This window comes from Hyla sarda, chromosome 9 (assembly GCF_029499605.1).
Source record: "Hyla sarda isolate aHylSar1 chromosome 9, aHylSar1.hap1, whole genome shotgun sequence".
Lineage (NCBI taxonomy): Eukaryota > Metazoa > Chordata > Amphibia > Anura > Hylidae > Hyla > Hyla sarda.
In genome coordinates this window covers 56,114,220-56,134,337 of record NC_079197.1, presented here as the reverse complement: position 1 = coordinate 56,134,337, position 20,118 = coordinate 56,114,220, and the positions used below count along the sequence as shown (strand labels likewise).

Here is a 20,118-nt window from a genome sequence, read left to right as displayed (position 1 = left end):
ATGAGCCGGCTGGAGTGAAACGTTCGGTCCGGTCGGCTCATTTTTGCGCTGTTTGGGCTTTTACAACCGGTCCTAAAACCGTGGTTGACCACAGTTTTAGGTCCGGGGAAAAAGCGCATACAGCGCAAAAATGAGCCGACCGGACCAAACGTTTCACTCCGGCCGGCTCATTGAAATGAATGACATACGGGAGCGCACACAAAGGCATACAGGAGCGCGAGGTTTCAGCTCCCCCCTGCCGTATGCGCTCCTGTATGGGAGAAAACAATGCATTTGGTTAACTGGATACACACTGCCTTCGCTGCTGTCAATGATCTTGTAATCGGCAAGAGGCGAGTTACCTATCTAGACTGTTCAGACTAACTACAGTAAATCCATTACAGCCTTGAATGTGACAGTTGTCAAATGATCAGGTCTATTTTCCTCTGTAAATATGGTTTCTATAGCTGCTCTAGTTATAGGGGATCCAATTAATAAAATGAAGAAGAAAAAACTCATCATATTCAAAAACTCATCAAATCGAAGCCTTGCCCTTGATACAGTGACTTTAAAGGGGTACTCCACCCCTAGCATCTTATGCCCTATCGAAAGGACCCCTGAGATCGCCGCTGCGGCACTGCGCTATCATTGTTGCACAAAGCGAGTTCGCTCTGTGCGTAATGACGGGCGATACAGGGGACGGAGCATCATGATGTCATGCCTCCGCCCCTCGTGACATCACGGTCCACCCCTTAATGCAAGTCTATGGCAGGGGCGTGACGACCACCACGCCCCCTGCCATAGACTCATATTGAGGGGGCGGGCCGTGACATCACAAGGGGCGGAGCTGTGACGTAACGATGCTCCGTCCCCTGTATTTCCCGTCATTATGTGCTGAGCAGACTCGCTCTGTGCAGTAATGACAGCGGGGTGCCGCAGCGGCAATCCCGGGGGTCCCCAGCAGCAGGACAGCGGCGATCTGACATCTTATCCCCTATCCTTTGGATAGGGGATAAGATGTCTAGGGGCAGAGTACCCCTTTAAGTAAAGCATATAATCATTTTTTGAGTTTTTACATAATAAAAAGCTAAAAGTAAAAAAAAAATCTAAAGCTGATTTCTTTCTACTTATTTTTGATCTCTGAGCAGCGTTTAACATTGTAGATCACCAACTCCTACTTGCTCTGCCCCACTCCATTGTTCTTAAAGGGGTACTCTGCCCCTAGAAATCTTATCCCCTATCCAAAGGATAGGGGATAAGATGTCTATGCATTCATTTAGAATGCTGGGTGTGGGCGGCGAGGGTCATGACATCATGACCATGGCCCTCATGACATCATACCCCCTCAATGCAAGTCTGTGGGAAAGGAGTGATGGCCGCCGTGCCCCTTCCCGTATACTTTCATTGAGGGGCATGGTGTGAAGTCACAAGGAGCGTGGCCATGCTGTCATGACACGCCGCCCGCTCCAAGCGTTTGGAGCAAAATGTTCCAAACGCTGGGGTAGCCGAGTACCCCTTTAAGAACTCCACTCTCTCCTGGTTTTCTCCCTACCTCTTTAACCTCTCCCATCAAGTGTATCATTTTCTGTCTCTCTCTCTTTCTCTTACTGTCGGGGTTTCTTCAGGGTTCAGTCCTGGGCCCTCTCCACCACCCCTATTGGACAAACTATCAGTAAATTTGGTTTTCAATTCCATCTCTGCGCTGATGACACTCAGCTCTATACCTCTTCCCATGATGTCTCCCCAACACTCAAAACCATCAATTGTCTCTCTGCTGTCTAACATTGCGTCCTACCTATTTCTGAAACTAAACCATACCAAGAACTTCTTGTATTTCCTCCATCTAAGCTTCTTACACCTGACATTTCCATGTTTGTGGTGCTACCATAATTCCTAGAGAGCAAGCCTGATGGAGCTAGACTTGATCTGTCTTTCACTCCCTATATTCAGTCTGTTTTATGATCTTGTGACTTACCCGCCCTTTTCTTACTAATGAAACAGCCAAAACTCTTGTGGTTGGTCTTATCCATTCTCGTATGGACTATTGTAACTCTTCAATAATAGGCCTTCCCTTCTTTAAACTCTCCCCTCTCTAGTCCATCTTAAATGCAGCAGCCAGACTCATCTTCCTCTCCAGCCATTACACAGATGCCTCTTCCCTGTATCGGTCACTACAATGATTACTCATTCAGTCAAGAATCAAATGCAAACTCTTCATACTCACCCACATAGCCCTTCACAATGCTGCACCTCTCTACATCTCCTTTCCCATCTCTGTCTATCATCCTTTACGTGTTCTCCCCTGTGCTAATGATCAGAAACGAACATCTTCTTTAATCCAAACATCTCACTCCCGCCTCCAAGACTTTGCTCATGCTCCACCAATTCTTTGAAATGCTATACCTCTGACGATCAGGCTTATACCCAACTTCCTCAGTTTCAAACCCTAAAGACACCTTTTTTTCAAGCAGGTGTATGACAATCCCTAATTTAAGTATCCCCTTGACATTACTTGCAGTGTCCCTCTACGCTATATGCACTTTAGACCTTAAGCAATTGGTTGGTGGCTGGTTCCTCCACCTTATGTATTCTTTCCTATTTATTGAACATGGCTGGACCATTGAATTAATTTTGCACTTTCCACCTTTCGTATCTATCCCATACTTCATAGATTGTAAGCTTTCTCGAGCAGGAACCTCATATGGGTTTGTTTTCTCTGCTCAACTCCTGCGAAACAACAGATACCTTATAGAAAGGTCAAAGTCATTGGGACCTATAGGGTGTCATTGGCATTCTTTGTGCAACAGACCTATCAGGTCTGTTGTTTGTCGCTGGAACAAAGCTCAATGCTAATGTGAACCTTGCTGTTTTGACCAGTACATGTAAATAAATCTATAAAAAATTTTCTTGTCATAACCCCTCTTCCAATCTTTTTGTCTAAAATCTAAATCTAAATTCATGGCTGAATATGCTTAATAGAAGACTGCATTTCTTTGGATCAGTCTGTAATAGTGACAAACTAATCTTACTAAAGTGACAAAGGATTGACATTTCATTTGCATTTCATCTGTTTTAAAGTATAGTTCAATTTCCTGTTTTAAAGGCAGCCCATCAGTATTTAGGTCAAGGCTACACTGCGACTTTTTGTATTTCTACTTGATTAATTTTAGCTATGTATTAACTGCTGCATACTACTGCTCCACAAGATTGCAGACAACTTAGTTTAATGCTTTGCATGACAGCTGCAGCTCCATAGTTATACCTATATACACTTATTCAATACTGAAGCAAGACTGATGACATACTGATGGAATCTCATCTATAAGACCTCTATATGCAGCAGCCTAGTGGGGAGCGTGTGGGGTGGAGGCCCAATGAAGTGCCGGGAATGATGGAAGTTATAGTTGTAGGGGTTGCACTTATGGATCATGGTGCAGGTAGAACCCTGAGGCACTCCCTGTGTGAATTTCTTCTGTTTAACCCTTTGAGGACCAAGGGACGTATTTGTCCCATGTTTTTATTTACCTGATACAGGTAATTAAAACATGGGACAAATATGTCCCTTGGTCCTCTAAGGGTAAATGTAGTGTATTTGATGGTAAGCTTCAAATGACTTACTGACTTACTAAACCTTAAAGAGAGAACTGGGCTAAACCAAACTCTGCTTCCTTTCCGGAAGGCATTGCTTTGCTTGTATTAAATATTTTACAGGGAATCTATAACCTGGTATAAAGTATTAGTGTGGGGGATGCTGATTCCAACACTGTTCACCTTTTTTTCCTGCGTTGCTCTATTCCAGAATTATCCCTGAAAATCCAAATATGCAAAGGAAATGGTGCACTGGGGCGTTCCCAGTCTCTTGATGTACTCTTCTGCCTGCCCAGCTCCGCCAACTCCTGTTACATGATCATCATCATTATCACAGGACTTACAGCCACATTCTCTTCTATCCTACACTGCTAAGCTCCACCCCCAAAAGTACTGGTCACATGATTATGACACCATCACAGTTCCTACACCTTCAGCATGTAGCAGATACAGAGCAGGTCCTTGTCAGGCAGTCATTGCTGTTGTTGTGTGGAGATCTCTGCTCCTCAGTGGCTGCCTGACCAGGACCTGCTTTCTACAGTCATGGCAGTTAATGTTGGCACCCCTGAAATTGTTCTAGAAAATGAAGTATTTCTCACAGAAAAGGATTGCAGTAACACATTTTGCTATACACATGTTTATTTCCTTTGTGTGTATTGGAACTAAACCAAAAAAAAAAAAGCAAATTGGAGATAATGTCACAACAAACTCCAAAAATGGTCTGGACGAAATTATTGGCACCCTTAACTTAATATTTGGTTGCACATCCTTTGGAAAAAATAACTGAAATCAGTGGCTTCCTGTCACCATCAATAAGCTTCTTACACCTCTCAGCCGTAATGTTGGACCACTCTTCCTTTGCAAACTGCTCCAGGTCTCTCTTATTGGAAGGGCGCCTTTTTCCAACAGCAATTTTAAGATCTCTCCACAGGTGTTCAATGGGATTTAGATCTGGACTCATTGCTGGCCACTTCAGAACGTTTCCATTTCTAGGTGCTTTTTGACGTATGTTTGGGGTCATTGTCCTCCTGGACGACCCAAGATCTCGGCTTTAAGCCCAGCTTTCTGACACTCATCTGCACAGTGCGACCCAAAATCCGTTGGTAATCTTTAGATTTCATGATGCCTTGCACACATTCAAGGCACCCAGTGCCAGGGGCAGCAAAACAACCCCAAAACATCATTGAACCTCCGCCATATTTCACTGTAGGTACTGTGTTCTTTTCTTTGTAGGCCTCATTCCATTTTCGGTAAACAGTTGAATAATGTGTTTTACCACAAAGCTCTATCTTGGTCTCATCTGTCCACAAGACGCTTTCTCAGAAGGATTTTGGCTTACTCAAGTTCATTTTGGCAAAATGTAGTCTTGCCTTTTTATGTCTCTGTGTCAGCATTGGGGTCCTCCTGGGTCTCCTTCCATAGTGTTTCATTTCATTTAAATGTCAACGGATAGTTCGCGCTGACACTGATGTTCCCTGAGCCTGCAGGACAGCTTGAATATCTTTGGAACTTGTTTAGGGCTGCTTATCCCCCATGTGGACTATCCTGCGTTGACACCTTTCATCAATTTTTCTCTTCCGTCCATGCCCAGGGAGATTAGCTACAGTGCCATGGGTTGCAAACTTCTTGATAATGTTGCGCACTATGGACAAAGGCAAATCTAGATCTCTGGTGATGGACTTGCAACCTTGAGATTGTTGATATTTTTCCACAATTTTGGTTCAAGTCCTCAGACAGTTCTCTTCTCCTCTTTCTGTTGTCCATGCTTAGTGTGGCACACACAGACACACAATGCAAAGACTAAGTGAACTTCTCTCCTACTTATCTGCTTTCAGGTGTGATTTATATATTGCCCACACCTGTTACTTGCCACAGGTGAGTTTAAAGGAGCATCACATGCTTGAAACAATCTTATTTTTCCACAATTATGAAAAGGTGCCAATAATTTTGTCCAGCCCATTTTTGGAGTTTGGGGTAACATTATGTCCAATTAGCTTTTTTCCTCCCTTTTTTGGTTTAGTTCCAATACACACAAAGGGAATAAACATGTGTATAGCAAAACATGTGTTACTGCAATCCTTTTCTGTGAGACATACTTCATTTTCTAGAAAAATTTCAGGGGTACCAACATTTTCGTCCATGAATGTATCTGCTAAATGTAGTGCATGTGGAGATCGGCAGTGCAGGATAGATAAGAATGTGGCTGAAGGACATGAGACGGTGATGGTCATGTGACAGGAGTGGGTGGAACTGAGTGGGCAGAAGAGTGCACCTGAGAGGGCTGAAAACACCCCAAGTGCACCAAGCCACATCATTTGCATAATTGGATTTTCAGACACAACTCAGAAATGGGGCAATGTAAATAAATAAAGTAAACAGCATCAGGTTGAGCATCACCAGCATTATTACTCACTATTAATCCACTGGTAACCACTCTACCAGTAGGTCAATGTAGGTGACACTAATAACTTTAATGCTTAGCGTTAAACATATCAACATTGCACAATATAAAAACATATATAAAATACTAAAGCACTTACACCCTAACCATACCCGCCCTCCCCTGGACAATGCATGAAACATGTGCCAACCTAATGCTCTTCCTTCTGCAGGGAGAGTTGGGGCCCCGTTAAGGAGATCACAGAAGTCCCAGGGGTTGGCCATTTTGTGGTCAGACATGTATTCACTATTCTGTGGATAGGCAATATGTTTTTAGGTGCTGAAACCCCTTTAAATTTGCATCTGACTTCCTTTTTTTTCCTTTTTTTGACTTACCTTTGGTTTGTGTCTTCTCCTCTTTTTTGTTTTGTTTTTGTTTCTGGCATGGCTTGAATTCTGCTTGTTCCTTTACAGTTCTAACACCATGCCTGTAGCAAGAATTCTACCTGCCCTGATCTCACCTTACATACCACTTCAGATCTATCTACTGCTTTTGGCGACTACTCTGGGATATTAACTTGGGCATATTCTCTGGGAAAGTCTATGGCCCAGATTTTCAAACTGTGTAAGAGAAAAAGTGGAGTGATTTTTCTGCAGCAACCAATCATAGCTCTGGTAAAGTGAAAGCTGAGCTGTGATTGGTTGCTGTTTGAAAATCACTCCACTTTTTCTCTCACAGTTTGATAAATCTGGACAACCTGAGTTTTACACTGATTAAATGTTAATCCTGTAGACCACTTACTAGTTTATCCCTATATCAAATCTGTTATCAATCCAGTTGGTTTACCATCTGTCAGATGGCCACTACATGATTCTTTCTGTTTAACCCCTTAATGCACTTAAGGACGTACTTAATGCACCTGGACGTACATTTAAGTCCTGTACATGACCGCGAGCATTGGAGCGATGCTTGGGTCATGCGCGGCAGGTCCCGGCTGCTGATAGCAGCCAGGGACCCGCCGACAATGGCAGACATCCGCAACACCCAATCATTAACCCCTCAGATACAGTGATCAATACAGATCATGACATCTGCGGGAGTGCAGTCACTAAAATGAATGATCGGATCGCCTGCAGCGCTGCTGCGGGGATCCGATCATCCATAATGGTGGACACAGGTCCCCTCACCTGCCTCCGCCGCCTTCCACAGGTCTTCTGCTCTGGTTTGAGATCAAGCAGACCAGAGCAGAAGATGACCGATAATACTGATCAGTGCTATGCCCTATGCAAAGCACATAACAGTATTAGCAATCATATGATTGCTATAAATAGTCCCCTATGGGGACTATTAAAGTGTTAAAAAAAAAAAAGTTTAAAAACAAAGGTTAAAAAATTTGAAAAAACCCTCCCCCAATAAAAATGTAAATTTTTCTTCATTATACCCCCAATATTTAGTATCGCCCTGTGCGTAAATATCTGAACTATTAAAATATATATAATGTTAATGATCCTATACGGTGAACGGTGTGAACGTAAAAAAAAAAAAAAAAAAGAAAAAAATTGCTGCTTTTTTATACCAAAAAAATTGATAAAAAATGTATTAACCCCTTAACGACGCAGGACGTATATTTACGTCCTGCGCCGGCTCCCGCGATCATATCGCGTGGGTCCCGGCGCTAATCAACGGCCAGGACCCGCGGCTAATACCACACATCGCCGATCGCGGCGATGTGCGGTATTAACCCTTTAGAAGCGGCGGTCAAAGCTGACCGCCGCTTCTAAAGTGAAACTGAAAGTATCCCGGCTGCTCAGTCGGGCTGTTCGGGACCGCCGCGGTGAAATCGCGGCGTCCCGAACAGCTGATCGGACACCGGGAGGGCTCTTACCTGCCTCCTCGGTGTCCGATCGACGAATGACTGTTCCGTGCCTGAGATCCAGGCAGGAGCAGTCAAGCGCCGATAATGCTGATCACAGACGTGTTAATACACGCCTGTGATCAGGATGAGAGATCCGTGTGTGCAGTGTTATAGGTCCCTATGGGACCTATAACACTGCAAAAAAAAAGTAAAAAAAAGTGTTAATAAAGGTCATTTAACCCCTTCCCTAATAAAAGTTTGAATCACCCCCCTTTTCCCATAAAAAAAATAAAACAGTGTAAAAAAATAAAATAAATAAACATATGTGGTATCGCCGCATGCGTAAATGTCCGAACTATAAAAATATATCATTAATTAAGCTGTACGGTCAATGGCGTACGCGCAAAAAAATTCCAAAGTCCAAAAAAGCGTATTTTGGTAACTTTTTATAACATTATAAAATGAATAAAAAGTGATCAAAAAGTCAGATCAAAACAAAAATCATACCAATAAAAACTTCAGATCACGGCGCAAAAAATGAGTCCTCATACCGCCCCGTACGTGGAAAAATAAAAAAGTTATAGGGGTCAGAAGATGACATTTTTAAACGTATAAATTTTCCTGCATGTAGTTATGATTTTTTCCAGAAGTGCGACAAAATCAAACCTATATAAGTAGGGTATCATTTTAACCGTATGGACCTACAGAATAATGATAAGGTGTAATTTTTACCGAAATATGCACTGCGTAGAAACGGAAGCCCCCAAAAGTTACAAAATGGCGTTTTTTTCGATTTTGTCGCACAATGATTTTTTTTTCCGTTTCGCCGTGCATTTTTGGGTAAAATGACTAATGTCACTGCAAAGTAGAATTGGCGACGCAAAAAATAAGCCATAATATGGATTTTTAGGTGGAAAATTGAAAGGGTTATGATTTTTAAAAGGTAAGGAGGAAAAAACGAAAGTGCAAAAACGGAAAAACCCCGAGTCCTTAAGGGGTTAAAAGTTTTATATATACAAATGTGGTATCAATCAAAAGTACAGATCACGGCGCAAAAAATGAGCCATCATGTAATCATGGGTATCATTTTAATCTTACTAACCCACAGAATAAAGAAAACATGTCTATGTTACCGTAAATTGCAAAGCTTGAAAATTAAACCTTCAAAAATTTACAAAATTGCAGTTTTCTTATCAATTTCCCCACACAAATAGTATTGTTTTGGTTGTGTCATACATTTTATGGTAAAATGAGTGATGCATGACAACTGGTCACGCAAAAAACAAGCCCTCATACTAGTCTGTGGATGAAAATATAAAAGAGTTATGATTTTTAGAAGGCGAGGAGTTAAAACGAAAACGTAAAAACAATATTTTCTGAGTCCTTAAGGCCTTCAGGAGTTAAGCCACAGACCCCAAGACACTTCATTACCAGTTGAAGTTTCAGCTCCTTATGTCTACAAGCTGCCCTTGATAAAAAAAAAAAAACTCTACCTCACCTCCAGCACCCCCCGTTGCTTCCGGTGTCCTGCCTCTGGCCTCCAGTGCAATCCTCTTCCGGGTTCTTGTGGTCAATCTGTCACACTGGGCTCAATACATCACACTGCTGCTCAGCCAATCACTGGCCGAGGCTGGACAATGCTGCAGCCAGCGATTCACTGAGCTGCAGTGTGGCAGTTAGACCACAAAAACCAGGATGATGACTTAACAGAGGCCCACAGCAGGATACCAGTGGTTCCAGGGAAGGTGAGTAGAGGTAGAGTTTGGTGAAAAAAAGCACTACTGCTGGGTAACCCCTTTAAGCTATGCAAGCCATCTCCACTTGAATGCATGCAGTGAGCATGCAGCTCTTTCGTTTGTTGCTGTTGCCTCACTTCTGCACCTTCCCATGCCTCAGATACCATAATGCTCCCAAGAATTGTTGAATTTTTGGTGAAGCAATTTGAAACTAACAGTTTTAGGGTGAAATAAATTGTCTTTCTACTCTCTGAAGGATCTCTTGTCTGGGCCACTCTATTATGAAAAGGTAATCTGTGTTTTCCAGCTACTATAATAAAAGAATTGTCATGTGGCTAAGAGTAAAAGGTTTTCTGATTGCATAAAATTAGTATGAGGTACTGGAGAGTTAAAGGGGTTATCCAGGAAAAAACTTTTTTTTTATATATCAACTGGCTCCAGAAAGTTAAACAGATTTGTAAATTACTTCTATTAAAAAATCTTTATCCTTTCAGTACTGATGAGCTTCTGAAGTTAAGGTTGTTCTTTTCTGTCTAAGTGCTCTCTGATGACACGTGTCTAGGAACTGCCCAGTTTAGAAGCAAATCCCCATAGCAAACCTCTTCTGAACTGGGCGGTTCCCGAGACACGTGTCATCAGAGAGGATTTAGACAGAAAAGAACAACCTTAACTTCAGAAGCTCATAAGTACTGAAAGGATTAAGATTTTTTTTAATAGAAGTAATTTACAAATCTGTTTAACTTTCTGGAGCCAGTTGATATATGGGAAAAAAAGTTTTTTTTCCTGGATAACCCCTTTAAAGGAGTACTTCAGCCTAATACAACTTATCCCCTAGGGATTGGGTAGGATAGGGGATAAGTGTCTGGGACCCCTCCCGCCTGCAATCTCCTGTACGGGGCCCCAGCACTGCCGTGGCTCTCCCCATGCAGGAGGCATGTCAGCCACAGCATGACAGCGTGGCCAACACGCACCTTCCATGTATCTCTATGGGAGAGGCGGAGAGGCGGAGATGCAGTGTTTGTGCATCCCGCCTCTCCCATAGAGCTGAATGGAGGGTGTGTGTCTGTGAACCTCTTAGTGAAGTCGACAACGCGAGCATTAGCCGCACAGAGCCCCGGCAGTGCCAGGTCACGAAATGGGTCCCAGCGACCAGACACTTATCCCCTATCCGCAGGAGCCACATAAGTTGTCTATGGCTGCAGTACACCTTTAATGCAAGTGTTTATGGGCACCCCTTTTATTGCATATACTGAGCGAACAAAAGTGTAAAGGGTTAAAATGTATTGCATTTACTGTGTGCAGAAGAATGACACTTAATTATGGTCACATAATCTTGGTCACATAATCCTCCTAGCCATTGATTGCAACCTCTTTATCCCAGGAGTAAGAATGGGCCTATGTTAGAAGCAGTCTAGGCCTGGCTATTGCCAGAATAACATCTACTAGTTCTGCACTTACTATGTAGTCCAATAAGTAAGCAAACAGTGCATATTTCCTAGCTCTGCTATTCCTAGGCACACCTACAGCTTGGTCCCATGTGTTTAACTGAGGTACAATCAATTCACTGTTCTTGTCCATGATGTGAGAATAAGGCTATGTTCACACTGAGGAATTCAAGAGTAATTCACGAGGAAAAATTTCGGTCAGTAAATTGTTGTCTTCTCCATCAAGCGAAATTTGAGCGGAATTCAAGCGGAATTTTCATGCGGAAATGAAGAGGAATGAAGGAGGAGGCTATTTAATCTACTTTTCTGAATTCTGCTTGAATTGCGCTTGAATTGCGCTTGATTTCCGCTTGAAAACGATGTCGGGCAGAATTTTTTTTACCATTGACTTCTTTTGGATTCTGCTTGCGGATTCCGCTTGAAGAATGAACATGTCCAGAGTATTGCGTGAAAGGATTAATATTTCTCCAGTCCTCTAGTTCTCTAGGTGGGAACCCTCTAAAGCTAGGAGACTACTAATACTTTAGTATCTGCCAAGAAGATAAAGAAATAAAGCATTCAATACCTGCTATGGGCATTACAATTATTTGGGTATAACCAGGGGTCAAGTCCTGGGAAAAAAGTGTGGGAACTCACCCAAGATTTCCACTTAAAGGGGTACTCTGCACCTAGACATCTTATCCCCTATCCAAAGAATAGGGGATAAGATGTCTGATCACAGGGGTCCCGCTGCTGGGGACCACCCTCGCAACCTCCCTGCTGCATTCGTTTAGAGTGTTAGACGCAGAGCCTGAGGCTCGTGATGTCACGGCAACAGCCCCTCAATGCAAGTTTATGGGAGGGGACATGACAGCCGTCATGCCCCCAACCATAGACTTGCATTGAGGGGGCATGGCCGTGATGTCAGAAGCCAATGCCCCCCTTCGCCAGTCATTCGGCACAGAGCGAAGTTCACTCCATGCACCGGATGTCTGAGGTGCCACAGCCTTTAAGACATTTTATCCCCTATGGTTTAGATGGTGGATACGATGTCTAGGGGCGGAGTACCCCTTTAACCCCTTAAGGACCAGGCCCTTTTTGGCCTTAAGGACCAGACCAATTTTATTTTAGCATTTTCGTTTTTTCCTCCTCGCCTTCTAAAAATCATAACTCTCTTATATTTCCATCCACAGACCCATATGAGGGCTTGTTTTTTGCATTACTTATTTTACCATAAAATGTACGGCGCAACCAAACAAATATTATTTATGTGGGAAAATTGAAAAGAAAACTGCAATTTAGCAAATTTTGGAAGGTTTTGTTTTCACGCTGTACACTTTCCAGTAAAAATGACATGTTTTCTTTATTCTGTGGGTCAATACAATTAAAATGATACCCAGGATTATATTCTTTTCTATAACTGTACCGCTTAAAAAAAATCTCAAACCATTTTAATAAAATTAGTATGTTTGAAATTGCCCTATTTTGACTACCTATAACTTTCTCACTTTTCCGTATATGGGGCGATATGAGGGCTCATTTTTTGCGCCATGATCTGTAATTTTTATCAAAAAAGCAGCAATTTTGGACTTTTTAAATTTTTTTTACGTTTACGCCGTTCACCGTACGGGATGATTAACAATATATTTTAATAGTTCAGACTTTTACGCACGCGGCGATACCAAATATGTGTATGAATTATTTTTTTTTACACTTTTTTGGGGGTAAAATGGGCAAAACGGACGTTTTACTTTTTTATTGGGGGAGCGGATTTTTCAATTTTTTTTTACTTTTTTATTTAAAATTTTTTTACCTTTTATTTTACACTTTTTATGTCCCCATAGGGGACTATTCATTGCAATCAGTTGATTGCTAATACTGTGCAGTGCTATGTATAGGACACAGCACTGCTCAGTATTATCGGTCATCTTCTGCTCTGGTCTGCTCGATCTCAGACCAGAGCAGAAGACCCCGGGAGACGGCCGGAGCAAGGTGAGGGGACCTCCGGCCGCCATGCTGGATGATCGGATCCCCGCGGCAGCGCTACGGGCAATCCGATCATCCTTTCAAAGTACCGCAATGCCGCAGATGCCGTGATATGTATTGATCACGGCATCGGAGGGGTTAATGGTGGACATCCGAGCGATCACGGATGTCCGCCATTACCGGCGGGTCCCTGGCTGCTGATGGTAGCCGGGACCTGCCGGGAATGACGCGAGCACCGCTCCGGTGCTCGCGATCATGTCGGCGCGTAAATGTACATCATGGTGCGTTAAGTACCATGTCACCATGATGTACATTTACGTCCATTGTCGTTAAGGGGTTAAGGGCTATTCCTGCAGGATTCCTGCTAATGGGAACTGCGTTCCTGCTGTGAAAAATGTGCAGGAACTCCATTCCCATGAGTTCCTGCAGGACTTGAGCCATGGGTATACCTGATAATACATCAGCTACAATTCAAGACTTTCTAAACAACATTTTTTATTATCTACTAAATACCTGTTTTGGGTTAAATCTGGGCAACATAATAATTTTCTGTCCAAACTTGTGGTTGCTTTTGTCACATGTATGAAGTGTTATTTTGTTACTTACAAACTTTTTCCAAGCTTAAAAATGCATGTCTAAAGTGCTATAGCTGCCACAGCCAGCTACGTTGGCAAGAAATGTCCTACTAGGAGTTCTGATGGAGAAATGTTTGCTCTTCACAATTAATTTATTAGTTAGGTTCTATTTACACTGCCCTTATGATGTAAGTACCAGACTCATCAAATTAGACTGTTGACTTATAATGCACTCTGTCATGGTGTCTGTTGTTTTGATGGGAAGGGTGCATGCTGAGATATGCTTCCCTTCAAATCTGACAGAACTAGCAATGGAAGCTCTGAATTGAGACTTTGACGATAGTTATGGACATTTATCAACTGGTTTAGTCAGGTTTTCTTTACTATAATTGTTGCAACTGCGACTACGCGATTTTTCGTGCGACATTTTGACTGGAAAGCGAGAAAAGCAAGTTTTCCAAAAATGAACTACGTAGTAATAATTTTAAAATGGACTATGGGTAGTCAGGTATTTATTAACTGCGACAGTCGCAACTGCGCAAATAAAAAGTCGCAACAGGTTTAAAAATTGACTAAATTTACTCCAGCTCAAACATGGAGCAGAAAAAGCTACTACCAAAGTAAAAAAGAAGAAATTGCTTACATGAAAGAAAATTATCAACAGGCTGAAACCAGTTGATAAATAAGTCACACATAAGCAAAAAAAAAGTAAGGAAAAAATTACTAAAAAAAAAGAATACATAAGCAAACATTGATAAATGTCCCTCAGTATTAACACAAAAGAAAAATGCTTCTATTGTACCTAAAGTCTAAAGCCAAGTGCTTCAATAAATCCTTATGTTAATGTGTACCTGTCATTTGCATGTCCCCCCAGTAAGACTGCTGGCTTACTGGGACTGCTTCTGGGATACTGTCGGATGGTTTCCTTTTTTTCTGTTTCTTGTGGATGTCAGCAGCCCTTTTCTTCTATCTGTGTTCCTCCCACAGCAAGCATTTAGTTCACCCATACTACTCACAATGGAACTTCCGTTCCCTTAGCTCACAGACTCAGAGCAGTGCCTTGGGCCTGTCAGCTTCGGTCAGCAGGGTGACAGCAGAGAGATAGACAGTGCTGTGCTGTGGGGCACACACTGTCAGCGTTCTCTGCTTGCTCTACTTCACATAGAATAGGGCAAGATGACATCAGAGCAATTGATGGTTCTGTGTTGTAGGGAGCATGCCATCAGTCACGTGCACGTTTAGCTTTTGCTCATTGGTATGTGACTGACAGCCGGGAGCCTATACAAAGCAAAGTCAGTCCTGACACCATTTACTGAATTTTGTCTTGACAGCTTGATTGCTAGAGACGGAATAACAGCAGTGACAGGCAGTTGACTGCAACTAGACCAGAAGGGAGAACCCTGGTGGCCATTAATATAGAAAAGTTTTTCAACAAATGAAAAAACAAATTGGGTAATGACAATTTAAAACAAAAAGTCTCATTCAAGTTAATTTGTTATTTTAAATGCATTCCCGGGTTCTGTACTTAGACCATCTGTACCAAATAAATATCTATTCCAATAAAATAGATCTGTGATGTATATGGAACACAAGTTTGTATCTATGTCTTAGAGATCTTTCTCCTTACCATGTATGACCATTTTATTATGTCACTTTGCTAGAAAATACATTTTAAACGGCTTATCCAGGATTAGAAAAAAAAACCTGATTTCTACACTGTACTCAGGTTGTGTGTGGTATTGCAGCTCAGTTCCATTCATGGGCATAGGAACCCCCCCCCCCCCCCCCCCCCCAAGAAAATCATGCAGGGGGACAGATCATTGGGGAATCCTTCCCCAGTTCTGAGAGCAGACTTTGCCGAATTAAATGCTCCCTGGGTCTATTTAACCCAAGGAGCATCCGTTTCCGGTCACGCACCGCCGGTGATGTAAAGTTTTTTACAATTACCGGTGCGGAGCCTCTTTGACCTGCGTGCGTATGTGCGCACACAGTTCAAAGATGGCCGCGACCTCTGCTCCGACACAGACGCCGATGACGTCACTCATTCGCGCCTGCACTGTGGAGAAGAAAGAACGCTGCCCGGCTCTTCTGGAGATCCCTGCGTGGGACTAGTTGAGTTTTTTGTTGTTTTTTTTTTTTTTTTGTATTCTGTGTTAGGGTGCGTTCACAATAAGGAATTCCCGCGGAACTCCTGGAGTTGAACTCCACAGTGTGAACTTAACATTAGTGTGAACGGGTCTCCGCAAGACCTGTTCACACTGCGGGATTTCAGCAGAGGACAATTCCGCCGCTAAAATAGTTCCACGCAAAGAAAGAACATGTTCATTCTTTGCGCGGATTCCGATAGCACTGCATAGCCGTCAATGGTGACGGCTCAGTGCCCCGCGGCCCCAGCACCGAAGCACCTAAGGCGGCGGCCACCAGGTGGAATCTCCGCTCGCGGAATTCAGCAAGTGGAGATTCCGCAGTGTGAACGCACCCTTAAGGGGGATTGGGGGTGGTGACCGGAAGGTGGGGGGTGGGGGCGGTTTGGCTAATAATAATATTCTAGCTGCCAAAAATAATATTAATCAGTGCTATTTCTATTATTTACCAAGTGAGTTTATTAATAGTAAATTGAATACAAGTGTAATAGCTAAAGCTTGTTCTATATATACCACCTGACGGGTGAACTGAGAAGTGAATTACTACAGAAAACATATATATACAGTGAATAAAATCCTTTATACTCTGTATTTTTATATACTTGTATTTAAAGATAGTAAAATAACAATAATAATGCAGAGAATAGAGAATGCTACTGTAATACAAAAGAACTGAAGGGAAGGACGGGTTTGTTTCCCAGGTTACACAAATGTCCGTCCTCAAGGTGCGATACTCTGCATAGGTTTGACACTTTACTTGCTTATAAAACCTGTGTGAAAACAGACCTTCTGCACGGAATTCTACCGAGACATTCTTTGAGATATGGAGATCAACACACAAAGGCATACAGGTATTATAAGCAAGCTGAGGGTCAAACCTATGCAGAGTATCGCACCTTGAGGACGTGCATTTTTGTAACCTGGGAAACAAACCCGTCCTTCCCCTCAGTTCTTTTGTATTACAGTAGCATTCCCTTTTCTCGCCATTGTTATTGTTTTTACCATCTTTAAATACAAGTATACAAAAATTCAAAGTATACAGGATTATATATGTATATATATATATATTATTTTATTTTATTTTATTATTTTTTTTTCCTGCAGTACGTCATTTCTCAGTTCACCCGTCTGGCATATGTAGAATAACGTTTAGTTATATATTTTTTCTATTACACACTTGTATTCCATTTACTATTAATAAACTAACTTGTACAATAATATTCATAGTGCCGATTAATATTATATTTTTTAATCCACTATATGATCGGCAGGGATCATATTAATTAATTGGCAGCTTATTCACTACATAATCATTTTCCACTAACAAAGAATCCTGTATTAGCGCTATATTGACTTACACTACAAAATATACAGGCCGCCACCGGTCATCTATGGTTTAGCACACATTTATCATATTGCACTTGAGTATACGTAGTCTCTCAGGATAAACTCCATATAAAGTGGAAAAATAGTGTATAAAAACACCAAGATGTATACACAAAGAATTCCAACAGGAGGCATGATCCAGGTTTATTGTTGATTCTGTTCTAACTATTGGTCAAAGCTGAGTTTTTTTGTTACAAGATATAAATTCCTTTATGTATCAATATGTTCTTTTGTGCAACTGTTTACATGTAAGTCTCTTTATTCACTGTATCTGACTACATTCATTCTGGGGTTGGTAACTAGCATTCACATATGCCACTGTTCATTCTCTATGCCACTGTTCACACATATGTACGTTTTTTTAGTCCGTGGATATTCTATTGCAAACAAACAAGTACGTTGTCCTTAGTCACTGTGGTTGGTCCAATATTCCAGTATTTATATTGTTCTTTTATGGTAACTAACATGGTGACTGCTAACAGATCGAACTAACCACAGTGACAAAGGAGAGTGTAACTGTTTGCAATAGAATATCCACAAACTAAAAAATGTACATATGTGTGAACAGTGGCATGGAGAATTAACTGCTATATGTGAACGCTAGTTACCATCCCTAAAATGAATGTAGTCAGATACAGTGAATAAACAGAGTAAATGTAAATGTGAACAGTAACATAAATGAGAACATATTGATATAGAAAGGAATTCATGTCATGTAACAAAAAGTAAATTTTGTAGTATAAGTTGATATTTTATTGGAACGTAATAAAAGGCATATTTTATCATATGGAAGGTCCCTATTTAAATCAGTGCTTATATTATTAATGTACTTGAAGACCCACCATTTTAACCTGATAAGTGTCACTACCTATCTAAGACAAAAAAAAGCATATAAAATTTCATCTTATAATCCTACAATACTTTACAAGAAGGAACTCACAGAACTCAAATTGGCTTTAATAAAGGTATCTTGAACAAACAGGAGGCAGAATTTATAAATATAACATGTCCTAAAGTGGCTGCATTCTGTCAAATTCCGAAGATACATAAGGACGCTCAATGCCCACCAGGGAGACCCATTATATCGGGCATTGATTGCCTGATGTCAAATTTATCAAAGTACTTTGATACTTTTCTGCAAAAAAGTGTAACACAATTACCTGCCTACCTAAAGGATACCAAACATATTCTCCAATTGTTGGAGAGTATAGAATGGCAGGCAGATTACATCATGGGGACCCTTGATGTAACATCACTCCAGACGGTTATACATCATGAAAAAGGCAGAATAGCAGCAGAACATTTTTTAAAAGAGTGTTCTTTGTTATCCTCAGACCAAATTGATTTTATTGTAAAATGTATCATGTTCATCCTCACTCACATTTTTTTTTTTATATATGAGGGGGATTTTTAGCTACAACAATGGGGGACCGCAATGGGCATGAAATTTGCGCCCAGCTATTCGAATTTATATATGGGATACTGGGAACAACAAACCATTTTCCCAGAAGCATCCTTAGCAAGTGGTCTCATTGTATGGAAACATTTTATTAACGATATAGTATTGATTTGACAAGGATCAGATGATAGCCTAAGGTGATTTTTAACTAATCTTAATAAAAATTAATTTTATCTGAATTTTACTCCGAACACAAGCCAGACAGAAATCAACTTTTTAGACATCACTATCTATATCACAGAGAACCGGTTATATACAAAATCCTATTCTAAACCTACAGATAGCAACAGCTTTATAAGAACGGACAGCTGCCACCTTTCAACTTAGCTAAATAACATTCCAAAAAGCCAATTTGTGCATTAAGAAGAAACTGTACAGAACTCCAGGAATATGAGAAAGAAGCCAAAAAACTTCAAGAAAAATTCATATATAAGGGATGTAAGAAAAATGTTCTGGAAAAAACAACATAAGAAATAACTAAGTTGGGCAGAAAGGCACTGCTAACAGATAAAAGTAATACAACATCAGAAGAACCAGCACACAACAGTCACAGCTTCCTGTTTAAGAAAATTATCTAAAGACACTGGGATATCCTACAGGGAGACCGTATAATAGGAGAAAATCTACCCACAAATTCACGTTATATAAAAAAAAATAAAACATCTAATTTGGGTGGTATGGTGGCACCCACAGTTAAACATCCCTCAAACAAAAAAAGACAGTTTTCCCCCCCAAAAAATAGCTTCTTTCCGTGCCATTCATCACACAAGAAATATCACCTATATTTATGGTGCCAAAAAATAATGGACAGGAGAAGAAAATTAAAACACACATCACCTGCAAAACGAAAGGATTAATATATGGCATTATCTGCCCATGCAGAAAAATGTACATTGGCCGAACTAAGAGAATGCTAAAAGAATGTATCAGGGAACATATATACAATATAGAGAGAAATTTCCAGGGACATCCCCTCTCCAAACACTATACTGATCATCGTCAAGCAGTGTTTGAAGGATCAAAATTCTACGGGATCGAGGAAGTAAAAAAAATACTGGAGGGGTGGAGATTTCATCTCCCAAATGTCACAGGCGGAAAGTAAACTGATATTTGAATTTGACACGATGGTCCCATGGGGACTTAACATAGACTTTGAATTATTTGCATTCTTGAAATAAAATGTTATTGTCGGTCAATGAACATAGCACTTTTCTAAAAAATGAATAAAAAAAAACAAAGTATGCATACACTCCAGTAAATAATATATTTTACACTCAGCAGGACATGGGTTAATAATGTATCAGAATAAACAAACTGTAACTTTTTATAGGTCCATGGCTGCAGGGTGCCGAGTCAATGAAAGAATGAAAAAAAGGAAAAAAGGAAAAGTTGAAGGAAAACTGGATATTATACAGGTGCAAGAAAATCAGAATAAAGCCTGTAAGCATTCCCATACACAATAGAACACTGATGTAAGAAGAAAACGGAATATCTGAAAGGCGTAAATCGCCCGTTTTAATTCCTAAAGTAACAGACGTTAATCTAGATAGCTCCAACTTGTAACATAGGTAGTAGGGGAAACTTATAGACATTCTTATCTCCTTAC

At 41.0% G+C, this 20,118-nt stretch overlaps 1 protein-coding gene across 5 annotated transcripts in view; it reads right to left on the bottom strand.

Moving 5' to 3' along the window:
* Window positions 1-20,118, bottom strand: part of DLG3 (discs large MAGUK scaffold protein 3) — a 390,374-nt gene that overhangs the window by 275,612 nt on the left and 94,644 nt on the right. The window contains exon 1 of one of the 5 annotated variants that reach the window (XM_056540775.1): window positions 6,343-6,363. The exons of the other annotated variants lie outside the window; for them this stretch is intronic. The gene's annotated coding sequence lies outside the window, so the exon portion shown is untranslated. Of the gene's footprint in view, window positions 1-6,342; window positions 6,364-20,118 lie in introns of those variants that run through there. 5 annotated transcript variants of the gene reach the window in all.